We start from the raw sequence: 20865 nt of genomic DNA, 5'->3' as shown, positions 1-20865 counted from the left end.
GCTTCGTAAAACTCGAGTTTGCAATGACTAGATCGAAAGCCTTGGCAAAGTCCAACAGCGCAATGCCCCCTCCGTTCCGCTCTCCGAAACCAAATCCGCCATGCACCTCAGTGTACCCACCTGCAGATAACCCAATATGACCATTGAAATCTCCTCCTATGAATAACCTCTCAGAAGGCGGTATACTACGAACAATCTCATCCAACCCCTCCCAAAATTGCCTTTTAATATCCTCATCCAAGCCTGCTTGTGGTGCGTACGCGCTAACGACATTTAAAGTACCCTCATCCACCACCAACTTAATAGTCATTAGCCTATCATTCACCCGTCTGACCTCCACCACGGACTCCCTAAGATGGCTATCTACCAGGATACCCACTCCATTCTTACCCCTCAGGACACCAAAGTACCACAACTTATACCCATCCACATTTTTCGCCCTCGATCCAACCCACCTAGTCTCCTGGACACACGCTATATTAATCTTCCTCTTCTGCAGGATTTTCGCCAACTCTATGGATTTACTCGTTAGTGAACCTATGTTCCATGACCCGATTCTCAACTTAGTGAGTTACCACTCCGTTTTCCCCATTTCTATTTTTTTATACTTTGTTTATCCGTGTTATGTGGTATCGGGTTGGTCAGATCGAATCCGGAATGATTTTGGTAAGGTTTGAGACACTTAGTCTCTTTTGAAGAAGCTTAAGTTGGAAAAGTCAATCGGATGTTGACTTATATGTTAGAGGGCTCGAATGTTAGTTTCGATGGATCGATTAGCTTCGGGAGGTGATTTGGGACTTAGGATCATGATCAGAAGAAGTTTTGGAGGTCCGGAGTAGATTTAGGCTTGAATTGGCGAAAATGAATTTTTGGCGATTTCCGGTTGGTAGGTGAGATTTTGATATAAGGGTCGGAATAGAATTTCGAGAGTTGTAATAGTTCCATTGTGTCATTTGGGATGTGTGTGTAAAATTTCAGGTCATTCGGACATGGTTTGGTTAGATTTTTGATCAAAAGTGTAATTTAGAAGATTTTGGAATTCTTAGGCTTGAATCCAATGCAAATTTGGTGTTTTGATGTTGTTTTGAGCGTTCCGATGGTTGGAACAAGTTTGAATGAGGTTATGAGATATGTTTTCATGTTTGGTTGAGGTCCCGGGGGCTTTGGGGGAGTTTACGATGGTTAACCGGACCATTTCATGAAGTTTGGAATTGCAAAAATCTGCTACTCAGTGTTGCAGACAAATGCCCTTCGTGTTCGCGAGAGGGGAGCCGCGATCGCGAAGGTTTAGATGGAGAAGGCTGAGACTTTGGCCTTCGCATTCGCGAGGGAGTCTCCGAGTTCATGAAGGGCTGGGAAGCGTATCATCGCGTTCGCGAGGTAAGCTCCACGTTCACATAGAGGAAATTGGCTAGCTGGGTTTTGAGGTCGAGTTGTTCATCGTGTTCGCGAGAGAGGAAGTGCGTTCGCGAAGAGTAAGTCTAAGTAACTATTGCGTTCGCGATGGGCATGTCGCTTTCGCATAAGAGGATTTTTGGTCAAAGTCATTTTGTGCTTCGCGAATGCAAGGCTTTGACCGCGTTCGCGAAGAAGGATTTCAGGCCTGGGCAGAATGTTTAAATACTCGTCTTGTCCGCAATTTTGGGGTTTATTTCCTCCATTGTTGGTCGTTTTGGAGATTTTTAAGGGGATTGAAGAGGGATTCAACGGTAATCACTTGGAGGTAAGATTTTTGGAGTTAAAATTCGATTCTAATGTGAATTCCACCTAAATAATCATGGAAATTAAGCCAAAAATTGAAGAACTAGGGCTTGGAAATTTTGACATTTGATTGAAGATTTGAAGGATCATTTGAGGTCGGATTTCAAAACTTTTGATATGTATGAACTCGTGGGGAGATAAGGAATCTATTAATGTAAAAATTATCGAATTTCGAGATGTGGGCCCGGGGGTCGGGTTTTGGTAATTTCGGGATTTGTGTCGTATTTTGATTATTTTTGCTTAGGCTTCGTTCCCTTAGCATATTTTGACATCCTTATTATGATTTTGGATAGATTCGATGTAAGTGGAGGCCGATTCGAGGGGCAAAGGCATCACGAGCTAGATATTTTACCAGTTCGAGGTGAGTAATGATTGTAAATGATGTTCTGAGGGTATGAAACCCCAGACTTGCACATCGTTGTGCTATATTGAGGTTACGCACATGCTTGATGACGAGCGTGGGGCCGTGCAATGTTGGGGATTGTGACTTAGTCCGTCCCGAATGACTATTTTACTGCGTATTTGACTGAAATCTATTTGCTATCATCATAATTTGGGCTGAATGCCATATTTGGGCCTTGTGCCAACTATTTGAACCCTTTAGGGATTTTTACTGGTATTTCCTCACTGTTTTGACTTTATACTTGAACTTATTCATGTTATATTTCACTGCTTTCGTACTCAGCCATGTTTACTCTGTTTTAACACTTACATGATCTTTTAAATGATATTTTTGGGTTGAGAATCATGTTTTACTATTGCTCGAGTGGTTTGTGAGGATTTTGACTGAGTAAGGCCAAGGGCCTATGTTGTGAGGAAACATTTGATACTGATTATGTGGCCGAGGGCCTGAGATATGTACGCCACGAGGTGGCTTGATTGATATGAGATCGAGGGCCTAGTGATGATGCCACAAGGTGGCTTGATATTGTGCTTGGGCCGTACGGGGCCCCTCCAGGAGTCTGTACACCCCCTAGTGAGCGCGGGTATGCATTGTGATGTGAGATTGATCCCGAGGGGCTAGTATTGTTCTATGTGATTGCCCAAGGGGCTGGTATTATTCTATGTGATAGCCCAAAGGGCTGGTATTGATCTGAGATGTTGCCCGAGGGGCAGATTTGTTGATACTATGCCCGAGGGGCAAACCTTTATGTGTATATCTTTTCTTAATTTCCTATCAATGCCTGCTTAATTGTTGAAAAAGGCTTTTCATGAAGTTAAATTGAGTTAAAGGATTTTACCTATCTTTCACTGGTTTACTGTTTTAAATGATATTACTGCTTCATTATAGCATGCTTTTGTGCCTTACATGATTTCCTGCTTTTAGTCTTTATTTATGATTATTAATCACTTCCTGCACCCTGTGTGCAGATTCAGGCGTATCTGGGCCCACTCCCGAGTGCTGATCATTTCCGGTTCAGGCGGATCCGAGGAGTCTCTAGGTAGCTGTTGGCGTTTGCAGCCCGAAGCTCTTCCCTATCTTACTTTTTCATGCTCTTGGTTTTCTGTATTAAACTTTGTAGTTATATTTGGAGTATTCTATTTTGCTAGATGCTCATGACTAGTGACACCCCAGTTTCGGGTTGTGTTGAGTTATTTTTCGCGAATTATGCTATTAACTGCTTAAACCTTGGTTTATTTGATCATGTTTGGACTGTTTATTAATGCTTAACTGTTAAATACTGAAATGGGTAGTGTCGGCTAGCCTTGTCTTCACGAGAGGCGCCATCATGACCGGGTCCGGATTTAGGATCGTGACAAGTTGGTATTAGAGCCTAGGTTATATAGGTCTCACGAGTCATGAGCAGGTTTAGCAGAGTCTCGCGGATCGGTATAAAGACGTCTGTATTTATCCTCGAGAGGCTACAGAACCTTTAGGAAAAACTTCATATTCTTAAAATTCTTATAGTGCGAATTTTTTGATCCGAGTACTAAACTTCTGTTGTTGTATTCTCTCACAGGTGGTGAGGACACGCGCTACCGGTTAGGAGGGATGACCAAAAGTACCACCAGTCGTGGCTACTAGAGACCGAGGACGCTGTCGTGATCGTGGTAGGGGCAGAGCAGCTAGGACAGCACCTGCATATCCACCAGCTGCCCTAGTTCAGGATCAGGTCCCAGTTATGGATGCTCCAGCAGCACCAGCTCAGGCACCAGTTGTGCCCATTGTGATTCCGGGTATTCAGGAGGCCTTGGCTTAGATCTTATCAGTTTGCACTGGCCTATCTCAAGCGGTTTCAGCCACTACAGCTGCAACTACTTCTCAGGTCGGGGGAGGCAATCAGACTCCCGCCGCTCGCACACCTGAGCAGGTTGTGCAGGGACTTCAGACGCTGGGGCACATCCAGCCCAGCCGGTTGTAGCTGCTCAGGACTATGTAGTTCCTGCTATGCTGGAGGATAAGCAGCGTAGGTTGGAGAGGTTTGGTAGACTGCAGCCTCCGACCTTAAGTGGTGCAGAGGGCGAGGATGCCCAGGGTTTCTTAGATAAGTGTCAGAGGATGCTTGGTACAATGGGTATTCTAGAGACCAGCGGGGTCGCTTTCACTACTTATCAGTTTTCTGGAGCTGCCTTCACTTGGTGGGAGGCTTTTGAGAGGCGTACGCCTATTGGTGTAGCACCCCTTACCTGGCAGCAGTTCTCCGTTCTCATTCTGGAGTAGTATGTGTCGCAGTCCCGCAGAGAGGAGCTGCGTAGGGAGTTTGAGTGGTTGCATCAAAGAGAGATGACTGTGATGCAGTACGAGTTGAGGTTCTCCGAGTTAGCTCGTCATGCTATTTGGATGGTTCCGATAGATAGAGAGAGGATTAGGAGGTTTGTTGATGGCCTCACTTGTCAGCTTCATATTCTCATGACCAGAGAGAGGGTGATTGGTTCTACCTTTGAGGAGGTTGTAGACATTGCTCAGGAGATTGAGTCTGTTCATCGCCAGGAGAGCGAGGAGAGGGAGTCCAAGATGCCTCGAGGATCTGGTAGTTACATCGGTACTCCTTCAAGAGGTCAGTTTCAGCACGACAGAGGCCGTCCATTCAGGCATGCTCAGCTAGCTCGCCCAGGTTATCGTGGGGCGTCATCGGGTCATGGTTCTCATAGTTCTCATTAGGGCCAGTCATCACTTAGTGCCCTTCCAGCTCAGAGTTCGTCTCGTGCTCTATCAGTCTAGGGCTCTTCTATGCCGAGTGCATCTGCTAGTCACTCCGATGCGAGGGAATCCCTTCAGTCCCCTTCTCTAGCACTTGGGAGTTGTTATGAGTGTGGTGAGATGGGTCATATGTGGAGGCAGTGCCCTCATCATCTTACGAGTTCATCACAACAGAGGGGTCAGTTATCGGTTTCAGTGTCAGTTACTTCACCACCACCCGCCCAGCCAGCTAGGGGTGGAGGTCAGTCAGCTAGGGGTCTCCCTAGAGGGGGAGGTCGATCAGATGGTGGCCAGGCCTGTTTCTATGCACTTTTGGGCAGACCCGATGCTATTGCTTCAGATGCTGTTATTACAGGTATTGTTTCAGTCTGCCACAAAGATGCCTCTATATTATTTGATCCCGGTTCCACCTTTTCGTATATGTCATCATACTTTACTCATTATTGGGGTACGCCCTGTGAGTTTCTTGCTTCACCTATTCATGTATCCACCCCGATGGGTGATACTATTATTGTAGACCATGTGTACCGGTCATGTGTGATGACTATTGGGGGTCTAGAGACCCGTGTGGATCTTTTATTATTGTGTATAATGGATTTTGATGTCATTTTGGGCATGAATTGGCTATCTCCGTGTCGTGCTATTCTGGACTGTCATGCTAAGACAGTCACATTGGCTATACCAGGTGCGCCACAGATTGAGTGGCGAGGTGTGACTGATTATGTTCCCAGTAGAGTGATCTCATTCTTGAAAGACCAGCGTATGGTTGGGAAGGGTTGTCTTTCATATCAAGCCTTTGCGAGGGATGTCAGTGCTGAGACTCCTAATATTGATTCTGTTCTAGTTGTGAGGGATTTTCCCGATGTGTTTCCTGCAGACCTACCGGGCTTGCCACCGGACAGGGATATTGGTTTTGGTATTGACCTGGTGCTGGGCACTCAGCCTATTTCTATTCCACCGTATCGTATGGCACCCGCGGAGTTGAAGGAATTAAAGGAGCAACTTTAGGAACTCCTTGATAAGGGGTTCATTCGGCCTAGTGTGTCACCTTGGGTGCACCGGTTCTATTTGTGAAGAAGAAGGCTAGCACTATGAGGATGTGCATTGATTATAGGCAATTGAACAAGGTAACGATTAAGAACAAGTATCATTTGCCTCGCATTGATGATTTATTCGACCAGCTTCAGGGAGCGAGAGTGTTCTCCAAGATTGATCTCCGTTTAGGGTATCACCAGTTGAAGATCAGGGACTCGGATATTCTTAAGATAGCTTTTAGGACCCAATATGGTCATTATGAGTTCTTGGTGATGTCTTTTGGGCTGACCAATGCCCCAGCAGCGTTCATGCATTTGATGAACAGTGTGTCCTGGCCTTATCTTGACTCGTTTGTCATAGTCTTCATTGATGATATTCTGGTATATTTGCATAGTCAGGAGGAGCACACGGAGCATTTGAGAGTTGTGTTGCAGAGATTGAGAGAGGATAAGCTTTATGCAAAATTCTCCAAGTGTGAGTTTTGGCTCAGTTCAGTGGCTTTCTTGGGGCACGTGGTGTCCAGTGAGGGTATTTAGGTTGATCCAAAGAAGATAGAGGCAGTTCAGAGTTGGCCCAGACCGTCCTCAGCCATAGAGATTCGCAGCTTTTTGATTTGGCGGGTTATTATCGCCGTTTTGTTCAGGGATTCTCATCTATCGCATTGCCCTTGACCAAGTTGACTCAGAAGGGTGCTTCGTTTGATGGTCGGACAAGTGTGAGGAGAGCTTTCAAAAGCTTAAGACAGCTTTGACCACAACTCCAGTGTTAGTTTTGCCATCAACTTCTGGTTCATATACTGTGTATTGTGATGCTTCTAGAGTTGGTATTGGTCGTGTGTTGATGCAGGAGGGTAGAGTTATTGCTTATGCTTCTCTTCAGTTGAAGTCCCATGAGAAGAACTACCCCGTTCATGATTTAGAGTTGGCAACCATAGTTCACGTGTTGAAGATTTGGAGGCATTACTTCTATGGTGTTTACTGATCATCGTATCCTCTAGCACTTGTTCAAATAGAAGGATCTTAATTTGAGGCAGCGGAGATGGTTGGAGTTGCTTAAGGATTATGATATCACTATATTGTACCATCCGGGAAAGGCCAATATGGTGGCCGATGCTTTGAGATGAAAGGCAGTGAGTATGGGGAGTTTGGCATATATTCCAGTTGGGGATATGCCTCTTGCAGTTAATGTTCAGGCCTTGGCCAATCGGTTTGTGAGATTAGATATTTCGGAGCCCAGCCGGGTATTGGCCTGTGTGGTTTCTCGGTGTTCCTTATATGATCGCATCAGAGAGCGCTAGTATGATGATCCACATTTGCTTGTCCTTAAGGACAAAGTTTAGCACGATGATGCCAAAGATGTGACCATTGGTGATGATGGGGTGTTGAGGATGCATGGCTGGATTTGTGTGCCCAATGTAGATGGGCTTCGGGAGTTGATTCTGGAGGAGGCCCGTAGCCCACGGTATTCCATTTATCCGGGTGCCACGAAGATGTATCAGGATTTGAGGCAGCACTATTGGTGGAGGAGAATAAAGAAAGACGGTGTGGGATTTGTAGCTCGGTGTCTCAATTGTCAGTAGGTAAAATATGAGCATTAGAGACCAGGCGGCTTGTTTTAGTGGATAGATATTCCAGAGTGTAAGTGGGAGAGGATCACTATGTACTTTGTAGTTGGACTTGCAAGGACTCTGAGGAAGTTCAATGCTATTTGGGTGATTGTGGATCGACTGACCAAGTCTGCGCGCTTCATTCCTGTGTGTACTACCTATTCTTCAGAGCGGTTGGTAGAGATCTATATCCGGGAGATTGTTCGTTTGGATGGTTTCCCAGTTTACAACGCAGTTTTGGAGGTCTGTGTAGCGAGAGTTAGGTACTCAGGTTGAGTTGAGCACAGCTTTTCACCCTCAGATGGATGGGCAGTCCGAGCGCTCTATTCAGATATTGGAGGACATGTTGCGTGCTTGTGTCATTGATTTCGGAGGGTCATGGGACCAGTTTCTACCGCTTGCAGAGTTTGCTTATAAAAACAACTACCAGTCGAGTATTCAAATGGCTCTATATGAGGCTTTGTATGGGAGGCGGTACAGATCTCCAGTTGGTTGGTTCGAGCCCGGTGAGGCTAGGCTATTGGGGACAGACTTGGTGCAGGATGCTTTGGAAAAGGTGAAGGTGATTCAGGAGAGGCTTCGTACAACGCAATCGAGGCAAAAGAGTTATACTGACAGGAAGGTTCGAGATGTGTCCTACATGGTTGGTAAAAAGGTTCCGTTGAAGGTTTCACCCAAGAAGGGTTTTATGAGATTTTGGAAGAAAGGGAAATTGAATCCTAGGTTCATTGGGCCTTTTAAGGTGCTTCGAAAGTTTGAAGGGTGGCTTATGAGCTTGTTTTGCCACCCAGCTTGTCGAGTGTGCATCCGGTATTTCATGTTTCTATGCTCTGGAAGTATATTGGGGATCTGTCATATGTTCTGGATTTCAGCACGGTTCAGTTGGATGATATTTGACCTATAATGTGGAGCCAATGGCTATTTTGGGTCGTCAGGTTTGAAAGTTGTGGTCAAAGGATATAGCTTCAGTGAAAGTGCAGTGAAGAGGTCGGCCCATAGAGGAGGCTACTGATCGCAGCCTACTCCGCACCACTAAAAAGTAGCGAGAGAGGATCGCAATAGCTTTTACCTGATTTTTGGGTCGGGATCGATTTCCATAGAGAGCTAGAAAGGGAGTTGAGTATCTATTTAGGTTGGGATTGCGTATTGGTTCCAAATTGCACTTCTATTCATTTTTGGGTTTTCTTTTATAATTCTACTATTATCAAACTACAAATTATAATTGCAACTAGATTAAGCTAAGAGTAAAATGCTATAAGTTGTTCAAATATTCTAAAAGGCACTAGGGTAGTGACTTTCACCTAGGTGGCCAATTGATGGGTAATTGCGTCTAAGACACGATTGACATGATTGGGAAATATGTTATAACCGTTGCTCGATATTAGCCATTCTCACACCTCTCGGTAGAAAGAATGATTTTGCCCAATTGACTTTCTCAAGATCAATTGGGTATGCATATTTGCTCAAGCAACTAAGGTTCAAGTCAGGTATTACTCTCTCGAGGTTTAACTCTTTAATTGGGACTATCAATTCTCTTGAGTCCATCCCAATTCCTTGTTGGATCAATTTCGGAGACTTAGGCTCTCTTTCTCAAGAAGAGCCCAAGTCAACCTAGCACAAACTAGTGTTTGCAACCACTAATTCAGCAATTAAACCATGAAATTGACCCAAATAGCAAACACCCATAGTCAATCTAGCCCTAAATTGCAACACCCATCAATTACTCACACTAGGGTTGAGCCACAACCCTAGCTAATGGGTCTATCTACTCATACTTGAAAAGAAAAACAGAGAAATAGATGAAGATGAACACATATTAATTAATTGCTAAGCAAAATACAAAGATTCAATGATAAAAAGTAAGTAAGAATGCCCAAAATGGCTGCAAGATATGTTCCCACGAGTGTAGCAGGTATTCTAAAATGTCTGATGCCCTAAAAATAGAAAAAGGATCTATTTATACTGAGCTGAAAAAACTGGACAAAAATGCCCCTGTGGGGTTACTACAGTCCGCACAAAATGGTGTGCGACCGCACTAGGCTCTTGAACTTGAAAACTTGGCTCTCTGAACTCAGGCTCCGCAGACCACACAGAATGGACTGCGGCCACAGAGGCTTCTAGTGCGGTTTGCACAAACTGGACTGCTGACCGCACAGGCTTGAAAGCTCCAATCTTCACCCTCTATGAACTTTGACTCTGCGGACCGCACAAAATGGTAGTGCGGTCGCATTGCCTTCAGTGCGGACCGCACAAAACCTTCTATGGCCACACTGCCTTGATGCCGGAAGTACCAACTCTCTAAGTCTCCCTAGTGCGGATCGCACAAAGTGTAGTGCGGCTGCACTAGGCTTGTTTTTCCTGAGTTTGTCTTGTATTTTGTACTTGTGCTAGTTTCACTCCTTTTGAGCTGATCTTTGACATCTTGTCACTTTATTTATCAAACCTGCAATCAAGCACAACTTATGAGCCTTTTGGGACTATTTTGTATGAATTTATAATCAAAGCGTAAGCAAGAAGGAGTATAAAATGTGTCAAAATCCCTAGTTATCAACTCCCCCAAACTTATGCTTTTGATTGTCCTCAAGCAAACAAAATAAGACCCACCCCTTAAGGGAAAATCCAAGAAATATTCAGCTGTCCTAAAGCAACCTCACTAGCATCAATTGGGACTAACAATTGCCCTCAATACAAATGAGTCATTAACAACATTTAACCTTTGAAAAACCATGAATCAAGTGCGACACAAGAGCTTCATGAGTTGACTCAACATATCAAAGAACTCTCTCAATTACTTTGGTCATTGTTGAACCCAAACTCACACATTCTCAACTCTCCCTAAGCAAATCTCACCTTTAGAATATTGGCACGTAAAACGAGCCTAATGGAATTTCACTCATCTCTCTCAAGAAAAAGTCACAAGTCTGGCTTTAAGTACCATATGCTTTCCCCTTATGTGAGTATCCACTAATGTAAGCTTCATTCAACTCAAGATCATAAGGGGTTTTGTGGAGATATTGTGAAGGCTTTTGGTTCAGGGTAGGACAAGTTTTGGTCTAAGTAGGTTCCATATTCCTTTAAGCACTTCTTTTGATTCATTTGGCACACATTATCTTGAATCTTTGAGTCATTTCACTTCTTTCTAAGGGGTTAGAGAGACATACTGCCACTCTATCTCATGCATCTCAACCCTTTTTTCTCCGTTCTCAACTTTCCACACCTTTCATTCTTTGCTTTTTCTTGAATCCCTTTTTATTCTCTTTCACTTTGAACATTCTTTTTGTCTTTTTGCTTTTCTTTCTTTTCATTGCCTTTCCCTTATATATATATATTTTCATTTTCGTGCCTTTTTACCACTTTGTTGCCATCTTCGTCTCTCCCCCCAAACTTATACTTTTGCCATGTGCTAAAGGAAAGATCAGGTGCCAAGAGAGGGTATCTTTTAAAATGAGTATAGGCTTGTATCATGGTTCTTGAAAGAAAAAGGTCTAAGGCTCAAAAGCGGTAACTAGGGATCATATCATTGGTAGGCTATGGAATTGTTCAAACTATAATTTGGATCAAGGAGAGCCTATAATCACGTCTCAAGTCAAAATTCACTTAGGATTTCGCCTCAACAAACATTCAGGGCAAGTTCTAGACCAATGGCTCAGGACATGGACTCGCAATTCAATTACTCACCACACAAGCTAAGGGATTGCTAAAGACATAGAGTCGGGGGCCCACAACGACCTTAGATACGATTTGAGCACACAATGGTCCCAAAAAACCACTTGATGATTATTGGTCAACACAAGAGTCCCAAGGTCACGACTTTCACCATCCTAAACACAACAATTTGTTTTTGATCATGAGATCAAAGACAAATGTGCTAGGCCCAAGTGAAGCTTTACTTGAGGCATCCTTAACTACAAACTACTAAAAACAAAAAGGAAAATGGACTCAAACCCTTAAGAAGGTTGTCACGCCATCCATCATTGGGAAGAGCCACCCGGTTCACACAACATTCCACCTTTGGAAAGAACCGTGTTAAGAAAACCAAAGGCTTATTGAAAACGTCCAAAACAAAACAAAAAGCTACGAACATAAAACAGAGGCTAAAAACGAAAAATTTTGCGAAAAATAGAATGAATATATATAAGAGGGGATTTGAATATAAAACGGATGGGATGAATATATACAATGTGATATAACTTTATATAAAGACCCAAAGTAAAATAAAAGTGCAATAAATATAACTAAATATCAAATTATATACAGACCAAAGATGAAAAATCAAGAAAGCATAAAAATGTATCAATATATATACAGTCATCCATCAAATTAATAGCAGGACCTACCCCTCAAATGAAAGCTGGCATTGTCCCCAATGCCAACTAGTCTAAATAAGCACCAAAAAGATAGAGAAAAAGGATATAGAAGACTCCCTAAGCCCTGTCTGTCTGCATAGGATCATGAGTGGTCCCTAGGTCCTCTGTGTGCTCGGGAACCTTAGACTGGTTCCCGGTGGTCTGCTCCTCTACTACTGGGACCTGGGCCTGGACCTTGACAGGCTCTGGAACCAGTACATCCTGTGGCTGACTGGAGGAAGGCTCTGATGGGTCTGCCAACTGGATGATAGCATCATCAGCTCTAGGAATCCTCATCCTCTTCGGAGGCCTCTGTGTCTGCTCCGGCTGTGGGTGAGCTACTGGCACTGGGTCATCAAGCAACAAGTCTAAATATAACCAATCGATAGGTTGTGAGGAAACTGGGGAAAAGATAGTTCCGGTCATGCTCCGCGCCCACAATAGTGATAATCTGGGACATCATATTCCCCACATCTATAGGGTACCCCGCCATAATCGAAGCAACCAATACAACTCGGTGGAGAGGAAGGGTGTTGTCATGAGTGGTAGGGTCCAACCAGCTGCAAACAAAAGTCTCCCATCCCCTCGCTTCAAAGTTCAAGGTCCTTCTCAATATTTTGACCCCAGCAGTCAACCAATCGGTGACGGTACCTGGGATTTCCAGGTACTGTGCTAGCCATGGATGGACCTTCTCGCCCATCTCCATCTTCGCTATATACAAAGTCTCATCCTTCTCATTGAAGCCCAAATATTCATTAATCGACTTCCCATCAAATAACACCTTGAGGTTCCGAACCTTGGTCACTTTGGAGCCCTTTTTGATGTGGGCTACATTGCAATAAAACTCTTTGACCAAGTGTTCATTGGCGTCCACACAAGCATCTAGGAAGTTCTCCCAGCCCACTCTAGTCCTGAACTGTCTCTGCACGTCGGGCTTGTGGGGTAGTAGCTCTCTATCTATGAAGCTCCTCTCCGGAATCAATTTTCTTACTGGCCACCACTCCCGAAACTTATGGTATGCTACCTCACTTACAAATCTATCTTCCCAAGCTTCGGGTTTCCTAGTTCTAGCAACGCCTCCCACTTGAGGCTCACCTCCTTCAGCTACTCCCTCATCTCCTTGTATATTCTCCTCAACTCCTCCTGCACCATTCCTGGATAATGAAGCTACAGGAGAGGTGGAGTATTTCCCACTACCTTCACCTAAGCCCTCAGACGACACAGAAGAAATATTCACTGATGCTTGGGCAGCGGGGGAAGAAGGAGGAGTGTCTTTGTGTCTAGCCCTCTCCAGATACGGGATGTATTCTGGGACCGAGTCCGAAGAGATTTCCCGATAAGGCTCGTACTCACTCCCCGACATGCCAATGGCTCTATCAGCTGCTTTTATGGCCTTCCTCATGTTCTTGATGTTTTGCCTAGCTTGGGGAGTGAGTTTGACCATTTTTTGTTTTCCACCCCCGGATGATTCACCTCTGCCGGGTTGTTTCGAGCCTTTTCCTCGTTGTTTAACCATAGCCTACAAACACAATCAAATGAACTCATTAATATCATTACAGAAATTGAAAGCAGTGTTACAAAATGAGTTGCAGATCAGGCATGAAGAATTGCAGATAGTTGCAGAAAATAGCCCAGTGCAGACCGTACAAAATAGAGTGCGGCCGCACAGGGGTCAGTACGGACCGCATAAAATTGACAGCGGTCCGCACAGGGGTGGGGTTCAGAATACTCACCCTCTATATCTTGACAGTGCGGACCGCACAAAATAGTAGTGAGGCCACACAGGGGCCGGTGCGGACCGCACAAAATGGAGTGCGGCCGCACTGCCCAAAGTTCAGCTTCCCAGAAGTTCTTCAGTGCGGTTCGCACAAAATGGTACTGCGGACCGCACAAGGGCACCGCAGACCGCATTAAAACGACCGCAGTCCGCATTGAGTGCCCAGATGTGGCACTAAGCTAGGGTTCATGAAATTTTTCTTTGAAGTCCAATTTTTGCACCTAATAGGTGTTGCTAAGTGATTACCCAATCCATTAAGCTAACTAATTCCACATGAATCAAAATTTAAACTAACCTAACTTAGCAATTAAGAAAAAATGAAAGGAAGAAGAAATAGCAGCTAATAAAACGAAAATTAAATGAAATTGACAAAATCAAACAAGTAAAAAGAAGATTATGGTACCAGATTATGATATGGATTGAAGCAGATAAGTTCCAACAAGTAATTACGAGCAAGTAAGGGTAGTGAACATTGATTATACTCTCTAAGATTTCAAATTTGCAAAAAGTGTAAAAGGGAGCCCTCAGGGTCTTTTTATAGAAAAAAACCTTGTGGCCCATTCTCACCAACTAGTGCGGACCACACAAAATGGACTGCGGTCTGCACTGCACAATTATGTTCAAACCTGAGAAGGCAATGCTCTGCGGGCCGCATAGAATGGACTGCGCCGCAGAGGTCCAGTTCAGACCGCATAAAATGTAGTGCAACCGCATTGGTCAGAGAGGTCTCGATTCACCTCTCACTAGTGCGGACCGCACAAAATGTAGCCGCACTGGCAACTTCAGAGACCTATGCATATTTCCACCTTGTCTTACATTGCATCAACACAACCTTGTAATATCTCACAACCAGTTAGTCCAAAAATTAGTCCTATACTACAAAGAAAATAAAAAAAATAAGAAGAAAAACACATGGGTTGCCTCCCAAGAAGCGCTTGATTTAACGTTGCGTCACGACGCAGGTTACCATCACATCATTTGAAGTGAAGAAGTGCCACCACATGGCTGTCATCAATTTTCCCAAGATAATGCTTGACCCGGTGGCCGCTAACTCTGAAAACTTCACCATTTTTATTTTTCAAATCAAGAGCACCAAAAGGGGTCACAAACACATCTTCAAACGGTCCACTCCATTTGGATTTGAGCTTTCCCGGAAACAAACATAACCGGGAGTTGGACAAGAGAACCAAATCACCTACTTTGAACTCCTTTCCATGAGCATATTTGTCATGAAGGTACTTCATCTTGTCCTTATACAAGGACAAACTGGAGTAGGCATGGAATCTAAATTCATCGAGTTCATTGAGTTGCTCTACACGAAAATTGACTGCAACATCCCATTCAAGATTCAACTTCCTCAAAGCCTACATGACCTTGTGCTCTAACTCAATCGGAAGATGGCAAGCTTTCCCAAACACCAACTAACATGGATACATACCAATCAGAGTTTTGTAAGTCGTCCGATAAGCCCATAGAGCGTCATCCAACTTCTTCGACCAATCGGTCCTATTTGCATTGATAGTCTTTGAAAATATGCTTTTGATTTCCCGGTTGGAGACTTCCACTTGACCACTTGCTTGAGGGTGATAGGGGGTAGAAACTTTGTGATTGGCACCGTACTTAGAAAGTAACGTGTCGAAAGATTTATTGCAAAAATGAGATCCCCCATCACTAATAATCGCACGGGGAGTGCCAAACCTTGTGAAAATTCTCTTCTTAAGAAATGCAACAACACTTCGGGCTTTATTGTTAGGAAAAGCCACGGCTTCAACCCATTTTGAGACATAGTCAACCGCCACGAGAATGTAAGTATTCCCACAAGAGCTAACAAATGGACCCATGAAATCGATTCCCCAAACATCAAAGATATCCACTTCAAGAATGGTATTGAGAGGCATCTCATCCCTTTTTGAAATTCCACCCGTTCTTTGGAAATCGTCACACCTCTTCACAAAATCATCCGCATCTTTGAACAAGGTTGGCCAATAGAATCCACAACTAAGAACTTTCGAGGCAGTCCCACCCCACCGTGATGGCCACCATAGGGTGAATAATGGCAAGCCTCTAAGATACTCAATTGTTCTTCCTCGGGGACACATCTACGAATCACATCATCCGTGAAAATCTTGAACAAGTATGGCTCATCCCAATAGAAATCCAAACTATCCCGCTTGAGCTTCTTCCTTTGGTTAGAAGAGAGCTCACACGGGATTACTCCAGTCACAAGGTAATTGGAAATATCGGCAAACCATGGCATATCATTCATTGACACCGCAAGGAGTTGTTCGTCGAAAAATGAATCATTGATCTCAAGGCCATCACAAGGCCTCCCCTCCTCTTCCAAATGGGACAAGTGGTCCGCCACTTGGTTCTCACTACCTTTCCGGTCCACAATATCTAGATCAAACTCTTGAAATAGTAACACCCATCGCATCAATCATGCCTTGGAGTCTTTCTTTGTCATCAAGTACCTAAGGGCGGTATGATCGGTGTGCACTATGACCTTGGCCCCCATAAGATACGGCCGAAACTTTTCCATTGCAAACACTATAGCCAACAACTCTTTTTCGGTAACCGTGTAGTTCCTTTGAGCCTCATTGATGGTCTTGCTTGTGTAGTACACCGGATGAAACATCTTGTTAACCTTTTGACCCAAGATAGCCCTAACTGCAACATCACTTGCATCACACATGAGCTCAAAAGGCAAGCTCCAATTTGGTGTGGTAATGATTGGGGTAGTGGTCAACTTAAGCTTGAGAAGCTCAAATGCTTGCATACATCCCTCATCGAACACAAACTTTGCATCCTTTTCTAGTAGCTTGCACAAGGGGTTTACCACCTTTGAAAAATCTTTTATAAACCTCCGGTAGAACCCCACGTGCCCAAGAAAACTCCTCACCCCCTTGACGGAAATGGGGGAAGGAAGCCTTGAAATCACCTCTATCTTGGCTTTGTCAACTTCAATTCCATGCTTTGAAATCTTGTGTCCCAACACTATGCCTTCCTCCACCATGAAGTGATATTTTTTCCAATTACGCACGAGATTGGTGTCTTCACATCGGGCTAATAATTTATCCAAATTTCTCAAACACTCTTTAAAGGAATCACCAACCATACTGAAATCATCCATGAAGACCTCCAAGATATCTTCCACCATGTTGGTGAAAATAGCTATCTGCATTGTTGGAAGGTCATCGGAGCATTACACAACCCGAACGTCATCCTAGAGAAAGCAAATGTGCCATACGGACAAGTGAATGTAGTATTTTCCTGATCTTCCGGAGCAATTAGATTTGATTATACCCCGAGTATTCATCCAAAAAGCAATAAAAAGCACGCCCCGCAAGACGATCAAGCATTTGGTCAAGGAATGGCAATGGGAAATGATCCTTTCGGGTCACCTTGTTTAGATTTCGGTAGTCCATACATACCCTCCATCCGGTAACTGTCCGAGTGGGAATAATTTCATTGTTGTCATTTGTTACCACAGTCATACCACCCTTTTTCGGTACACATTGCACCGAAGAAGTCCATGAGCTATCGGAAATGGGGTACACAACACCGACATCCAACCACTTGATTACTTCTTTCTTCACCACTTCTTGCATTGCCTCGTTCAATCTTCTTTGATGCTCCAAGGAAGGCTTTGCATCATCCTTCAAAATAATTTTGTGCATATAGAATGCGGGGCTTATTCCCCGAATGTCAGCCAAAGTCTATCCAATTGCCCTTTTCTGCTTTTGAAGCACCGCCAAAGTGGCCTCAACCTGCATGTTAGTTAGGCAAAATGAAAGAATAACTGGTAAAGTAGAATTTGAGCCCAAGAACTCATACTTGAGGTGTGGAGGAAGTGGTTTCAACTCCAACACCGGTGGCTCCTCAATTGATGGTTTTGTTGGTGGAGTTTTCTGATTTTCAAGATCCAAAGACAATTTTCTAGACTCATAAGAATAAGATCTCATTCCATGTAAAGCATTCATGCACTCCACTCGGCTTGAATCCTCATTGACATCAAGATTTAGCAATACAGCTTCCAATGGGTCCTCAACATTGATCGTTGCACTGGTGTCATCAATTATCGTTGTTGTGACGAGGTCAACAAAAGAGCACACCTCGGTACTGTTGGGCTACTTCATAGATTTGCACACATGAAAGACGACCTTTTCATATCCCACTCGAAAAGTGAGCTCACTCGCTTTAACATCAACCAATGCCTTCCCCGTTGCAAGGAAAGGCCTTCCCAAGATAATAGGAACCTCATAGTCTACCTCACAATCCAGAATCACAAAGTCAGCCGGCAATATGAATTTGTCCACTCGGACAAGCACGTCATCAATAATGCCCAAAGGTCGCTTCATCGATCGATCCGCCATTTGAAGTCTCATTGAGTTTGGCCTAAGTTGCCCGATACCCAAAGTTTTGAAAATTGAGTAGGGCATCAAATTGATACTAGCTCCCAAGTCACATAGAGCCTTGGCAAAATCCGCACTCCCAATAGTGCAAGGAATGGTGAAAGCACCGGGATCTTCAAGCTTCGGGGCCATTGAATGCACTATATCACTAACTTGGTGAGTCATCTTTATAGTTTCACAATCCATAGAACGCTTCTTTGTAACCAAGTCTTTCATGAATTTTGCATAACCCGGCATTTGTTCAAGTTCCTCCACTAAAGGCACATTAATAGATAAGCTCTTCATCATATCAATGAACTTTTTAAACTAATTATCATTCTTCTGTTTCGCGAGCCTTTGAGGATAAGGTGGAGGTGTCCTTGGCAAAAGATCCTTGGCTTTTGGCACAACCGGCTCCGGCATGTCAATTATGTGTTCCCTAGACGGGTTCACATCATTTTGAGTTTCCACCTCAACTTCTTGAATATCAATCCTCACTTCATTGTTCACATTTCATCAACCACATATTCAACTACTAAAGGGACTTTGTCATCTTGCAACTCAACATCATCATCCACTAATTGCATTTGCTTAGAGGCATTCACATCACCGCCTCTCCCACTTCTTGTTGTAACCACCATACCATGATTTTTCCCACCCTTTGGGTTCACTATCGTATCACTTGGTAGAGCACCCTTCGGGCAAGTATTCAATGACTAAGAGATTTGGCCTAATTGCACCTCCAAGTTTCAGATAGAGGTGTTGTGAGAAGCTAACTATGCATCAGAATCCGCATTCCTCTTCATCATCTGCTCGAACATCATTTCAATTCTACCCATATCATTACCCAAAGAACTAGGACCTTGAGATGGAAATGGTGGTGGGTTGTTCGGTTGTTGGTACATTGGGGGCCTTTGAAAGCCTTGCCCCCAGTTTCCTTGGTTTCCATTGTTCCATCCTCCTTGATTATTATTGCCACCCCAATTATTGTTATTACCATTCCAATTCCCTTGGTTGCCTTGATTGTTGTTCTGATTGCCCTAGTTATTGTTTTGGTTGTTGTTCCCCCAATTACCACTGTTTTGTTGTTGGTTGCCTCAATTGCCTTGAGGTCGCCACTATTGTTGGTTGGAAGAGTTGCCCCGTTGGCCTTGATAGTTGTTTACATATTGAACCTCTTCACTTTGGTCATCATAACCATCATTTTGAAAATCATCACATGCATCATCAAATTGCTCAAAATTCCCTTTATTTTGCTGCCCTCTTTGCCTTCTCTTGTTGACAAGCACATTAACACCCTCCATGGCATTCACTTAGTGAGGATTTTGGACTTGTTGTAACCGTGCCTTAGACAATTGATTCATAGTAGTTGTCAACTCCGCTATAGCTTGCCCATGGTCATGTAATTCCTTGTGCAAATGAATAACTGTAGGGTCGCCTTGAGGTACATTGGCTCTACTTTGCCATGCAGAAGAAGTGTCAGCCATCTCATCAAGTACATCACATGCCTCATCATATGACAACTTCATAAAGTTGGCCCCGGCAAGTTGGTTCACTATACATTGATTTGTTGTATTAATGCCCCAATAGAAAGTTTATTGGATCATAGTGTCGGTCATATCATTATTGGGGCATTCCTTTGCCATCGTTCTATACCGCTCCCAAATCTCATGCAAAGGTTCCGTGGGCTCTTGCTTGAAATCCAATATCTCATCTCGTAATGCCACCATATGCCCGGGTGAAAAGAATTTAGAAATGAGTTTATCCGCCAACTCATCCCAAGTTGTGATGGAATGGTTGGGGAGTCTCTCGAGCCAATCTAATACCTTCCCCCGAAGTGAGAATGAGAAAAGTCTCAACCTAAGAGCATCCCCGGACACATTCATCTGTTTGCTCCCCCAGCATGTATCTACGAACCCCTTGAGATGTTTGTAGGCATTTTGATCCGCAGTGCCCGTGAAGTACCCACGCTGCTCAAGTAAGGTCAACATCACATTGGTTATCTGAAAGTTGCCCGCCCGGATTCTGGGTGGGACAATAGCACTTGCATAACCCTGATTTGGAAGTACTCTGGGAGCCACTCTTGGAGGTGGCGGAGGAGGGTCTGGAATATTGTCATTTGGATTAGCATTGACATTGCGGACTCTACGTTGTCCTTGAGGTACAAGAGGCACCTCATCATGTTCAACATCATCTACCTCCTCCCCCGCAATCACATTTCCAAGAGGGTCATTAGCGTTGTTCAAAGCCATATTGGTACCTGAGTAGTGACACAAACAAGTAAGTAACAAAGAAGGAAAGAAGAACAATACACAAAACTAACTAAATAGATAGCCAAAACCGTTAGCACCCCGGAAACAGCGCCAAAAAGTGATCGCAGCCTACTCTGCATCAATAAAAAGTATCAAGAGAGGGTCACAATAGCTTTTACCCGATTTTTGGGTCGGGATCGATTTCCATAGAGACCTAGAAAGGGAGTTGGGTATCTATTTATGTTGGGATTGCGTATTGGTTCCAAATTGCACTTCTATTCATTTTTGGGTTTTCTTTTATAATTCTACTATTATCAAACTACAAATTATAATTGCAACTAGATTAATCTAAGAGTAAAATGCTACAAGTTTTTCAAATATTCTAAAAGGCACTAGGGTAGTGAATTTCACCTAGGTGGCCAATTGATGGGTAATTGCGTCTAAGACACGATTGACATGATTGGGGAATATGTTATAACCGTTGCTCGATATTACCCATTCTCACACCTCTCGGTAGAAAGAATAATTTTGCCTAATTGACTTTCTCAAGCAACT

Source organism: Nicotiana sylvestris, chromosome 3 (genome assembly GCF_000393655.2).
Source record: "Nicotiana sylvestris chromosome 3, ASM39365v2, whole genome shotgun sequence".
NCBI classification, from domain to species: domain Eukaryota; kingdom Viridiplantae; phylum Streptophyta; class Magnoliopsida; order Solanales; family Solanaceae; genus Nicotiana; species Nicotiana sylvestris.
This window is presented reverse-complemented; position numbering follows the sequence as displayed.